Source organism: Electrophorus electricus, chromosome 14 (assembly GCF_041902795.1).
Source record: "Electrophorus electricus isolate QZ-2024a chromosome 14, ASM4190279v1, whole genome shotgun sequence".
Classification (NCBI taxonomy): domain Eukaryota; kingdom Metazoa; phylum Chordata; class Actinopteri; order Gymnotiformes; family Gymnotidae; genus Electrophorus; species Electrophorus electricus.
Genome location: NC_137510.1, coordinates 7,987,390 through 7,999,733, shown reverse-complemented (window position 1 = coordinate 7,999,733; position 12,344 = coordinate 7,987,390).

The window sequence follows — 12,344 nt, the reverse complement described above, 5'->3', positions numbered from 1 at the left end:
CTAAAAGGGAATGCATTATAAGAAGAATCTTTACTTTGAAACTCTGTTCTTTACCTTTGTCACACTATGAAACAGCTTTGTATTCACCTTAAACACTGTTTCAGGGCAAGAGATTGTGTTTTAGACTAAAAGGGAATGCATTATAAGAAGAATCTTTACTTTGAAACTCTGTTTACCATTTTCACACTATGAAACAGCTTTGTATTCACCTTAAACACTGTTTCAGGGCAAGAGATTGTGTTTTAGACTAAAAGGGAATGCATTATAAGAAGAATCTTTACTTTGAAACTCTGTTCTTTACCTTTTTCACACTATGAAACAGCTTTGTATTCACCTTAAACACTGTTTCAGGGCAAGAGATTGTGTTTTAGACTAAAAGGGAGTGCATTATATGAAGAATCTTTACTTTGAATCTCTGTTCTTTACCTTTTTCACACTATGAAACAGCTTTGTATTCACCTTAAACACTGTTTCAGGGCAAGAGATTGTGTTTTAGACTAAAAGGGAATGCATTATAAGAAGAATCTTTACTTTGAAACTCTGTTCTTTACCTTTTTCACACTATGAAACAGCTTTGTATTCACCTTAAACACTGTTTCAGGGCAAGAGATTGTGTTTTAGACTAAAAGGGAATGCATTATAAGAAGAATCTTTACTTTGAAACTCTGTTTACCATTTTCACACTATGAAACAGCTTTGTATTCACCTTAAACACTGTTTCAGGGCAAGAGATTGTGTTTTAGACTAAAAGGGAATGCATTATAAGAAGAATCTTTACTTTGAAACTCTGTTCTTTACCTTTTTCACACTATGAAACAGCTTTGTATTCACCTTAAACACTGTTTCAGGGCAAGAGATTGTGTTTTAGACTAAAAGGGAATGCATTATAAGAAGAATCTTTACTTTGAAACTCTGTTTACCATTTTCACACTATGAAACAGCTTTGTATTCACCTTAAACACTGTTTCAGGGCAAGAGATTGTGTTTTAGACTAAAAGGGAGTGCATTATGAGAAGAATCTTTACTTTGAAACTCTGTTCTTTACCTTTTTCACACTATGAAACAGCTTTGTATTCACCTTAAACACTGTTTCAGGGCAAGAGATTGTGTTTTAGAGTAAAAGGGAATGCATTATAAGAAGAATCTTTACTTTGAAACTCTGTTCTTTACCTTTGTCACACTATGAAACAGCTTTGTATTCACCTTAAACACTGTTTCAGGGCAAGAGATTGTGTTTTAGACTAAAAGGGAATGCATTATAAGAAGAATCTTTACTTTGAAACTCTGTTCTTTACCTTTTTCACACTATGAAACAGCTGTGTATTCACCTTAAACACTGTTTCAGGGCAAGAGTTTGTGTTTTAGACTAAAAGGGAGTGCATTATAAGAAGAATCTTTACTTTGAAACTCTGTTTACCGTTTTCACACTACGAAACAGCTTTGTATTCAACTTAAACACTGTTTCAGAGCAAGACATCTTGTTTTTAACCAAATTGAATGACTTACAATGTGTTAAGAAAACACATATTTCAAGTGAAAAGAGTTTATACAGGGGAGAAATAAGGTGTTTATAATATGACCAATTAAAGTAATTGCAACTCTCTTTGTACACCTCTACCCACAAAGAAACAGGGCTTCTATGCATTGTAATCAGCTTATACACCGTTTCAGAGCAAGACATCTTGTTTTTAACCAAACTGAATAACTTACAATATCCTAAGAAAACACATATTTCAAGTGAAAAGAGTTTATCCAGGGGAGAACAAGTTGTTTTAACATGGTTCTAATGTGACCCTCGCAAGTAATTGCAACTCTGTTTTTACACCTCTAACCACAAGGAGGCAACGTTTCCACGCATTATAATTGGCTTATACATAGTTTCAGAGCAAGAAATATTGTTTTTAACCAAACTGAACAACTTACAATATCCTAAGAAAACACATATTTCAAGTGAAAAGAGTTTATACAGGGGAGAAACAAGGTGTTTGTTATATGACAATTTAAAGTAATTGCAACTCTGTTTGTAAACCTCTAAACACAAAGAAACAGGGCTTCTATGCATTGTAATCAGCTTAAACACTGTTTCAGGGCAAGAGATTGTGTTTTAGACTAAAAGGGAATGCATTATAAGAAGAATCTTTACTTTGAAACTCTGTTCTTTACCTTTTTCACACTATGAAACAGCTTTGTATTCACCTTAAACACTGTTTCAGGGCAAGAGATTGTGTTTTAGACTAAAAGGGAGTGCATTATAAGAAGAATCTTTACTTTGAAACTCTGTTCTTTACCTTTTTCACACTATGAAACAGCTTTGTATTCACCTTAAACACTGTTTCAGGGCAAGAGATTGTGTTTTAGACTAAAAGGGAGTGCATTATGAGAAGAATCTTTACTTTGAAACTCTGTTCTTTACCTTTTTCACACTATGAAACAGCTTTTTGTATTCACCTTAAACACTGTTTCAGGGCAAGAGATTGTGTTTTAGACTAAAAGGGAATGCATTATAAGAAGAATCTTTACTTTGAAACTCTGTTTACCATTTTCACACTATGAAACAGCTTTGTATTCACCTTAAACACTGTTTCAGGGCAAGAGATTGTGTTTTAGACTAAAAGGGAATGCATTATAAGAAGAATCTTTACTTTGAAACTCTGTTCTTTACCTTTTTCGCACTATGAAACAGCTTTGTATTCACCTTAAACACTGTTTCAGGGCAAGAGATTGTGTTTTAGACTAAAAGGGAATGCATTATAAGAAGAATCTTTACTTTGAAACTCTGTTTACCATTTTCACACTATGAAACAGCTTTGTATTCACCTTAAACACTGTTTCAGGGCAAGAGATTGTGTTTTAGACTAAAAGGGAATGCATTATAAGAAGAATCTTTACTTTGAAACTCTGTTCTTTACCTTTTTCGCACTATGAAACAGCTTTGTATTCACCTTAAACACTGTTTCAGGGCAAGAGATTGTGTTTTAGACTAAAATGGAATGCATTATAAGAAGAATCTTTACTTTGAAACTCTGTTCTTTACCTTTTTCACACTATGAAACAGCTTTGTATTCACCTTAAACACTGTTTCAGGGCAAGAGATTGTGTTTTAGACTAAAAGGGAGTGCATTATGAGAAGAATCTTTACTTTGAAACTCTGTTCTTTACCTTTTTCACACTATGAAACAGCTTTTTGTATTCACCTTAAACACTGTTTCAGGGCAAGAGATTGTGTTTTAGACTAAAAGGGAATGCATTATAAGAAGAATCTTTACTTTGAAACTCTGTTTACCATTTTCACACTATGAAACAGCTTAGTATTCACCTTAAACACTGTTTCAGGGCAAGAGATTGTGTTTTAGACTAAAAGGGAATGCATTATAAGAAGAATCTTTACTTTGAAACTCTGTTCTTTACCTTTTTCGCACTATGAAACAGCTTTGTATTCACCTTAAACACTGTTTCAGGGCAAGAGATTGTGTTTTAGACTAAAATGGAATGCATTATAAGAAGAATCTTTACTTTGAAACTCTGTTCTTTACCTTTTTCACACTATGAAACAGCTTTGTATTCACCTTAAACACTGTTTCAGGGCAAGAGATTGTGTTTTAGACTAAAAGGGAGTGCATTATAAGAAGAATCTTTACTTTGAAACTCTGTTCTTTACCTTTTTCACACTATGAAACAGCTTTGTATTCACCTTAAACACTGTTTCAGGGCAAGAGATTGTGTTTTAGACTAAAAGGGAGTGCATTATAAGAAGAATCTTTACTTCGAAACTCTGTTCTTTACCTTTTTCACACTATGAAACAGCTTTGTATTCACCTTAAACACTGTTTCAGGGCAAGAGATTGTGTTTTAGACTAAAAGGGAGTGCATTATAAGAAGAATCTTTACTTTGAAACTCTGTTCTTTACCTTTTTCACACTATGAAACAGCTTTGTATTCACCTTAAACACTGTTTCAGGGCAAGAGATTGTGTTTTAGACTAAAAGGGAGTGCATTATGAGAAGAATCTTTACTTTGAAACTCTGTTCTTTACCTTTTTCACACTATGAAACAGCTTTGTATTCACCTTAAACACTGTTTCAGGGCAAGAGATTGTGTTTTAGACTAAAAGGGAATGCATTATAAGAAGAATCTTTACTTTGAAACTCTGTTCTTTACCTTTTTCACACTATAAAACAGCTTTGTATTCACCTTAAACACTGTTTCAGGGCAAGAGATTGTGTTTTAGACTAAAAGGGAGTGCATTATAAGAAGAATCTTTACTTTGAAACTCTGTTCTTTACCTTTTTCACACTATGAAACAGCTTTGTATTCACCTTAAACACTGTTTCAGGGCAAGAGATTGTGTTTTAGACTAAAAGGGAGTGCATTATGAGAAGAATCTTTACTTTGAAACTCTGTTCTTTACCTTTTTCACACTATGAAACAGCTTTGTATTCACCTTAAACACTGTTTCAGGGCAAGAGATTGTGTTTTAGACTAAAAGGGAATGCATTATAAGAAGAATCTTTACTTTGAAACTCTGTTCTTTACCTTTGTCACACTATGAAACAGCTTTGTATTCACCTTAAACACTGTTTCAGGGCAAGAGATTGTGTTTTAGACTAAAAGGGAATGCATTATAAGAAGAATCTTTACTTTGAAACTCTGTTTACCATTTTCACACTATGAAACAGCTTTGTATTCACCTTAAACACTGTTTCAGGGCAAGAGATTGTGTTTTAGACTAAAAGGGAATGCATTATAAGAAGAATCTTTACTTTGAAACTCTGTTCTTTACCTTTTTCACACTATGAAACAGCTTTGTATTCACCTTAAACACTGTTTCAGGGCAAGAGATTGTGTTTTAGACTAAAAGGGAGTGCATTATATGAAGAATCTTTACTTTGAATCTCTGTTCTTTACCTTTTTCACACTATGAAACAGCTTTGTATTCACCTTAAACACTGTTTCAGGGCAAGAGATTGTGTTTTAGACTAAAAGGGAATGCATTATAAGAAGAATCTTTACTTTGAAACTCTGTTCTTTACCTTTTTCGCACTATGAAACAGCTTTGTATTCACCTTAAACACTGTTTCAGGGCAAGAGATTGTGTTTTAGACTAAAAGGGAGTGCATTATAAGAAGAATCTTTACTTTGAAACTCTGTTCTTTACCTTTTTCACACTATGAAACAGCTTTGTATTCACCTTAAACACTGTTTAAGGGCAAGAGATTGTGTTTTAGACTAAAAGGGAGTGCATTATAAGAAGAATCTTTACTTTGAAACTCTGTTCTTTACCTTTTTCACACTATGAAACAGCTTTGTATTCACCTTAAACACTGTTTCAGGGCAAGAGATTGTGTTTTAGAGTAAAAGGGAATGCATTATAAGAAGAATCTTTACTTTGAAACTCTGTTCTTTACCTTTTTCGCACAATGAAACAGCTTTGTATTCACCTTAAACACTGTTTCAGGGCAAGAGATTGTGTTTTAGACTAAAATGGAAAGCATTATAAGAAGAATCTTTACTTTGAAACTCTGTTCTTTACCTTTTTCACACTATGAAACAGCTTTGTATTCACCTTAAACACTGTTTCAGGGCAAGAGATTGTGTTTTAGACTAAAAGGGAATGCATTATAAGAAGAATCTTTACTTTGAAACTCTGTTCTTTACCTTTTTCACACTATGAAACAGCTTTGTATTCACCTTAAACACTGTTTCAGGGCAAGAGATTGTGTTTTAGACTAAAAGGGAGTGCATTATATGAAGAATCTTTACTTTGAATCTCTGTTCTTTACCTTTTTCACACTATGAAACAGCTTTGTATTCACCTTAAACACTGTTTCAGGGCAAGAGATTGTGTTTTAGACTAAAAGGGAATGCATTATAAGAAGAATCTTTACTTTGAAACTCTGTTCTTTACCTTTTTCGCACTATGAAACAGCTTTGTATTCACCTTAAACACTGTTTCAGGGCAAGAGATTGTGTTTTAGACTAAAAGGGAGTGCATTATATGAAGAATCTTTACTTTGAATCTCTGTTCTTTCCCTTTTTCACACTATGAAACAGCTTTGTATTCACCTTAAACACTGTTTCAGGGCAAGAGATTGTGTTTTAGACTAAAAGGGAGTGCATTATATGAAGAATCTTTACTTTGAATCTCTGTTCTTTACCTTTTTCACACTATGAAACAGCTTTGTATTCACCTTAAACACTGTTTCAGGGCAAGAGATTGTGTTTTAGACTAAAAGGGAGTGCATTATGAGAAGAATCTTTACTTTGAAACTCTGTTCTTTACCTTTTTCACACTATGAAACAGCTTTGTATTCACCTTAAACACTGTTTCAGGGCAAGAGATTGTGTTTTAGACTAAAAGGGAATGCATTATAAGAAGAATCTTTACTTTGAAACTCTGTTCTTTACCTTTTTCACACTATGAAACAGCTTTGTATTCACCTTAAACACTGTTTCAGGGCAAGAGATTGTGTTTTAGACTAAAAGGGAGTGCATTATAAGAAGAATCTTTACTTTGAAACTCTGTTCTTTACCTTTTTCACACTATGAAACAGCTTTGTATTCACCTTAAACACTGTTTCAGGGCAAGAGATTGTGTTTTAGACTAAAAGGGAGTGCATTATGAGAAGAATCTTTACTTTGAAACTCTGTTCTTTACCTTTTTCACACTATGAAACAGCTTTTTGTATTCACCTTAAACACTGTTTCAGGGCAAGAGATTGTGTTTTAGACTAAAAGGGAATGCATTATAAGAAGAATCTTTACTTTGAAACTCTGTTTACCATTTTCACACTATGAAACAGCTTTGTATTCACCTTAAACACTGTTTCAGGGCAAGAGATTGTGTTTTAGACTAAAAGGGAATGCATTATAAGAAGAATCTTTACTTTGAAACTCTGTTCTTTACCTTTTTCACACTATGAAACAGCTTTTTGTATTCACCTTAAACACTGTTTCAGGGCAAGAGATTGTGTTTTAGACTAAAATGGAATGCATTATAAGAAGAATCTTTACTTTGAAACTCTGTTCTTTACCTTTTTCACACTATGAAACAGCTTTGTATTCACCTTAAACACTGTTTCAGGGCAAGAGATTGTGTTTTAGACTAAAAGGGAGTGCATTATGAGAAGAATCTTTACTTTGAAACTCTGTTCTTTACCTTTTTCACACTATGAAACAGCTTTTTGTATTCACCTTAAACACTGTTTCAGGGCAAGAGATTGTGTTTTAGACTAAAAGGGAATGCATTATAAGAAGAATCTTTACTTTGAAACTCTGTTTACCATTTTCACACTATGAAACAGCTTTGTATTCACCTTAAACACTGTTTCAGGGCAAGAGATTGTGTTTTAGACTAAAAGGGAATGCATTATAAGAAGAATCTTTACTTTGAAACTCTGTTCTTTACCTTTTTCACACTATGAAACAGCTTTTTGTATTCACCTTAAACACTGTTTCAGGGCAAGAGATTGTGTTTTAGACTAAAATGGAATGCATTATAAGAAGAATCTTTACTTTGAAACTCTGTTCTTTACCTTTTTCACACTATGAAACAGCTTTGTATTCACCTTAAACACTGTTTCAGGGCAAGAGATTGTGTTTTAGACTAAAAGGGAGTGCATTATAAGAAGAATCTTTACTTTGAAACTCTGTTCTTTACCTTTTTCACACTATGAAACAGCTTTGTATTCACCTTAAACACTGTTTCAGGGCAAGAGATTGTGTTTTAGACTAAAAGGGAGTGCATTATGAGAAGAATCTTTACTTTGAAATTCTGTTCTTTACCTTTTTCACACTATGAAACAGCTTTGTATTCACCTTAAACACTGTTTCAGGGCAAGAGATTGTGTTTTAGACTAAAAGGGAATGCATTATAAGAAGAATCTTTACTTTGAAACTCTGTTCTTTACCTTTTTCACACTATAAAACAGCTTTGTATTCACCTTAAACACTGTTTCAGGGCAAGAGATTGTGTTTTAGACTAAAAGGGAGTGCATTATAAGAAGAATCTTTACTTTGAAACTCTGTTCTTTACCTTTTTCACACTATGAAACAGCTTTGTATTCACCTTAAACACTGTTTCAGGGCAAGAGATTGTGTTTTAGACTAAAAGGGAGTGCATTATGAGAAGAATCTTTACTTTGAAACTCTGTTCTTTACCTTTTTCACACTATGAAACAGCTTTGTATTCACCTTAAACACTGTTTCAGGGCAAGAGATTGTGTTTTAGACTAAAAGGGAATGCATTATAAGAAGAATCTTTACTTTGAAACTCTGTTCTTTACCTTTGTCACACTATGAAACAGCTTTGTATTCACCTTAAACACTGTTTCAGGGCAAGAGATTGTGTTTTAGACTAAAAGGGAATGCATTATAAGAAGAATCTTTACTTTGAAACTCTGTTTACCATTTTCACACTATGAAACAGCTTTGTATTCACCTTAAACACTGTTTCAGGGCAAGAGATTGTGTTTTAGACTAAAAGGGAATGCATTATAAGAAGAATCTTTACTTTGAAACTCTGTTCTTTACCTTTTTCACACTATGAAACAGCTTTGTATTCACCTTAAACACTGTTTCAGGGCAAGAGATTGTGTTTTAGACTAAAAGGGAGTGCATTATATGAAGAATCTTTACTTTGAATCTCTGTTCTTTACCTTTTTCACACTATGAAACAGCTTTGTATTCACCTTAAACACTGTTTCAGGGCAAGAGATTGTGTTTTAGACTAAAAGGGAATGCATTATAAGAAGAATCTTTACTTTGAAACTCTGTTCTTTACCTTTTTCGCACTATGAAACAGCTTTGTATTCACCTTAAACACTGTTTCAGGGCAAGAGATTGTGTTTTAGACTAAAAGGGAGTGCATTATAAGAAGAATCTTTACTTTGAAACTCTGTTCTTTACCTTTTTCACACTATGAAACAGCTTTGTATTCACCTTAAACACTGTTTAAGGGCAAGAGATTGTGTTTTAGACTAAAAGGGAGTGCATTATAAGAAGAATCTTTACTTTGAAACTCTGTTCTTTACCTTTTTCACACTATGAAACAGCTTTGTATTCACCTTAAACACTGTTTCAGGGCAAGAGATTGTGTTTTAGACTAAAATGGAATGCATTATAAGAAGAATCTTTACTTTGAAACTCTGTTCTTTACCTTTTTCACACTATGAAACAGCTTTGTATTCACCTTAAACACTGTTTCAGGGCAAGAGATTGTGTTTTAGACTAAAAGGGAGTGCATTATAAGAAGAATCTTTACTTTGAAACTCTGTTCTTTACCTTTTTCACACTATGAAACAGCTTTGTATTCACCTTAAACACTGTTTCAGGGCAAGAGATTGTGTTTTAGACTAAAAGGGAGTGCATTATGAGAAGAATCTTTACTTTGAAACTCTGTTCTTTACCTTTTTCACACTATGAAACAGCTTTGTATTCACCTTAAACACTGTTTCAGGGCAAGAGATTGTGTTTTAGACTAAAAGGGAATGCATTATAAGAAGAATCTTTACTTTGAAACTCTGTTCTTTACCTTTTTCACACTATAAAACAGCTTTGTATTCACCTTAAACACTGTTTCAGGGCAAGAGATTGTGTTTTAGACTAAAAGGGAGTGCATTATAAGAAGAATCTTTACTTTGAAACTCTGTTCTTTACCTTTTTCACACTATGAAACAGCTTTGTATTCACCTTAAACACTGTTTCAGGGCAAGAGATTGTGTTTTAGACTAAAAGGGAGTGCATTATGAGAAGAATCTTTACTTTGAAACTCTGTTCTTTACCTTTTTCACACTATGAAACAGCTTTGTATTCACCTTAAACACTGTTTCAGGGCAAGAGATTGTGTTTTAGACTAAAAGGGAATGCATTATAAGAAGAATCTTTACTTTGAAACTCTGTTCTTTACCTTTGTCACACTATGAAACAGCTTTGTATTCACCTTAAACACTGTTTCAGGGCAAGAGATTGTGTTTTAGACTAAAAGGGAATGCATTATAAGAAGAATCTTTACTTTGAAACTCTGTTTACCATTTTCACACTATGAAACAGCTTTGTATTCACCTTAAACACTGTTTCAGGGCAAGAGATTGTGTTTTAGACTAAAAGGGAATGCATTATAAGAAGAATCTTTACTTTGAAACTCTGTTCTTTACCTTTTTCACACTATGAAACAGCTTTGTATTCACCTTAAACACTGTTTCAGGGCAAGAGATTGTGTTTTAGACTAAAAGGGAGTGCATTATATGAAGAATCTTTACTTTGAATCTCTGTTCTTTACCTTTTTCACACTATGAAACAGCTTTGTATTCACCTTAAACACTGTTTCAGGGCAAGAGATTGTGTTTTAGACTAAAAGGGAATGCATTATAAGAAGAATCTTTACTTTGAAACTCTGTTCTTTACCTTTTTCGCACTATGAAACAGCTTTGTATTCACCTTAAACACTGTTTCAGGGCAAGAGATTGTGTTTTAGACTAAAAGGGAGTGCATTATAAGAAGAATCTTTACTTTGAAACTCTGTTCTTTACCTTTTTCACACTATGAAACAGCTTTGTATTCACCTTAAACACTGTTTAAGGGCAAGAGATTGTGTTTTAGACTAAAAGGGAGTGCATTATAAGAAGAATCTTTACTTTGAAACTCTGTTCTTTACCTTTTTCACACTATGAAACAGCTTTGTATTCACCGTTTCAGGGCAAGAGATTGTGTTTTAGACTAAAAGGGAATGCATTATAAGAAGAATCTTTACTTTGAAACTCTGTTCTTTACCTTTTTCACACTATGAAACAGCTTTGTATTCACCTTAAACACTGTTTCAGGGCAAGAGATTGTGTTTTAGACTAAAAGGGAATGCATTATAAGAAGAATCTTTACTTTGAAACTCTGTTTACCATTTTCACACTATGAAACAGCTTTGTATTCACCTTAAACACTGTTTCAGGGCAAGAGATTGTGTTTTAGACTAAAAGGGAGTGCATTATGAGAAGAATCTTTACTTTGAAACTCTGTTCTTTACCTTTTTCACACTATGAAACAGCTTTGTATTCACCTTAAACACTGTTTCAGGGCAAGAGATTGTGTTTTAGAGTAAAAGGGAATGCATTATAAGAAGAATCTTTACTTTGAAACTCTGTTCTTTACCTTTGTCACACTATGAAACAGCTTTGTATTCACCTTAAACACTGTTTCAGGGCAAGAGATTGTGTTTTAGACTAAAAGGGAATGCATTATAAGAAGAATCTTTACTTTGAAACTCTGTTCTTTACCTTTTTCACACTATGAAACAGCTGTGTATTCACCTTAAACACTGTTTCAGGGCAAGAGTTTGTGTTTTAGACTAAAAGGGAGTGCATTATAAGAAGAATCTTTACTTTGAAACTCTGTTTACCGTTTTCACACTACGAAACAGCTTTGTATTCAACTTAAACACTGTTTCAGAGCAAGACATCTTGTTTTTAACCAAATTGAATGACTTACAATGTGTTAAGAAAACACATATTTCAAGTGAAAAGAGTTTATACAGGGGAGAAATAAGGTGTTTATAATATGACCAATTAAAGTAATTGCAACTCTCTTTGTACACCTCTACCCACAAAGAAACAGGGCTTCTATGCATTGTAATCAGCTTATACACCGTTTCAGAGCAAGACATCTTGTTTTTAACCAAACTGAATAACTTACAATATCCTAAGAAAACACATATTTCAAGTGAAAAGAGTTTATCCAGGGGAGAACAAGTTGTTTTAACATGGTTCTAATGTGACCCTCGCAAGTAATTGCAACTCTGTTTTTACACCTCTAACCACAAGGAGGCAACGTTTCCACGCATTATAATTGGCTTATACATAGTTTCAGAGCAAGAAATATTGTTTTTAACCAAACTGAACAACTTACAATATCCTAAGAAAACACATATTTCAAGTGAAAAGAGTTTATACAGGGGAGAAACAAGGTGTTTGTTATATGACAATTTAAAGTAATTGCAACTCTGTTTGTAAACCTCTAAACACAAAGAAACAGGGCTTCTATGCATTGTAATCAGCTTAAACACTGTTTCAGGGCAAGAGATTGTGTTTTAGACTAAAAGGGAATGCATTATAAGAAGAATCTTTACTTTGAAACTCTGTTCTTTACCTTTTTCACACTATGAAACAGCTTTGTATTCACCTTAAACACTGTTTCAGGGCAAGAGATTGTGTTTTAGACTAAAAGGGAGTGCATTATAAGAAGAATCTTTACTTTGAAACTCTGTTCTTTACCTTTTTCACACTATGAAACAGCTTTGTATTCACCTTAAACACTGTTTCAGGGCAAGAGATTGTGTTTTAGACTAAAAGGGAGTGCAT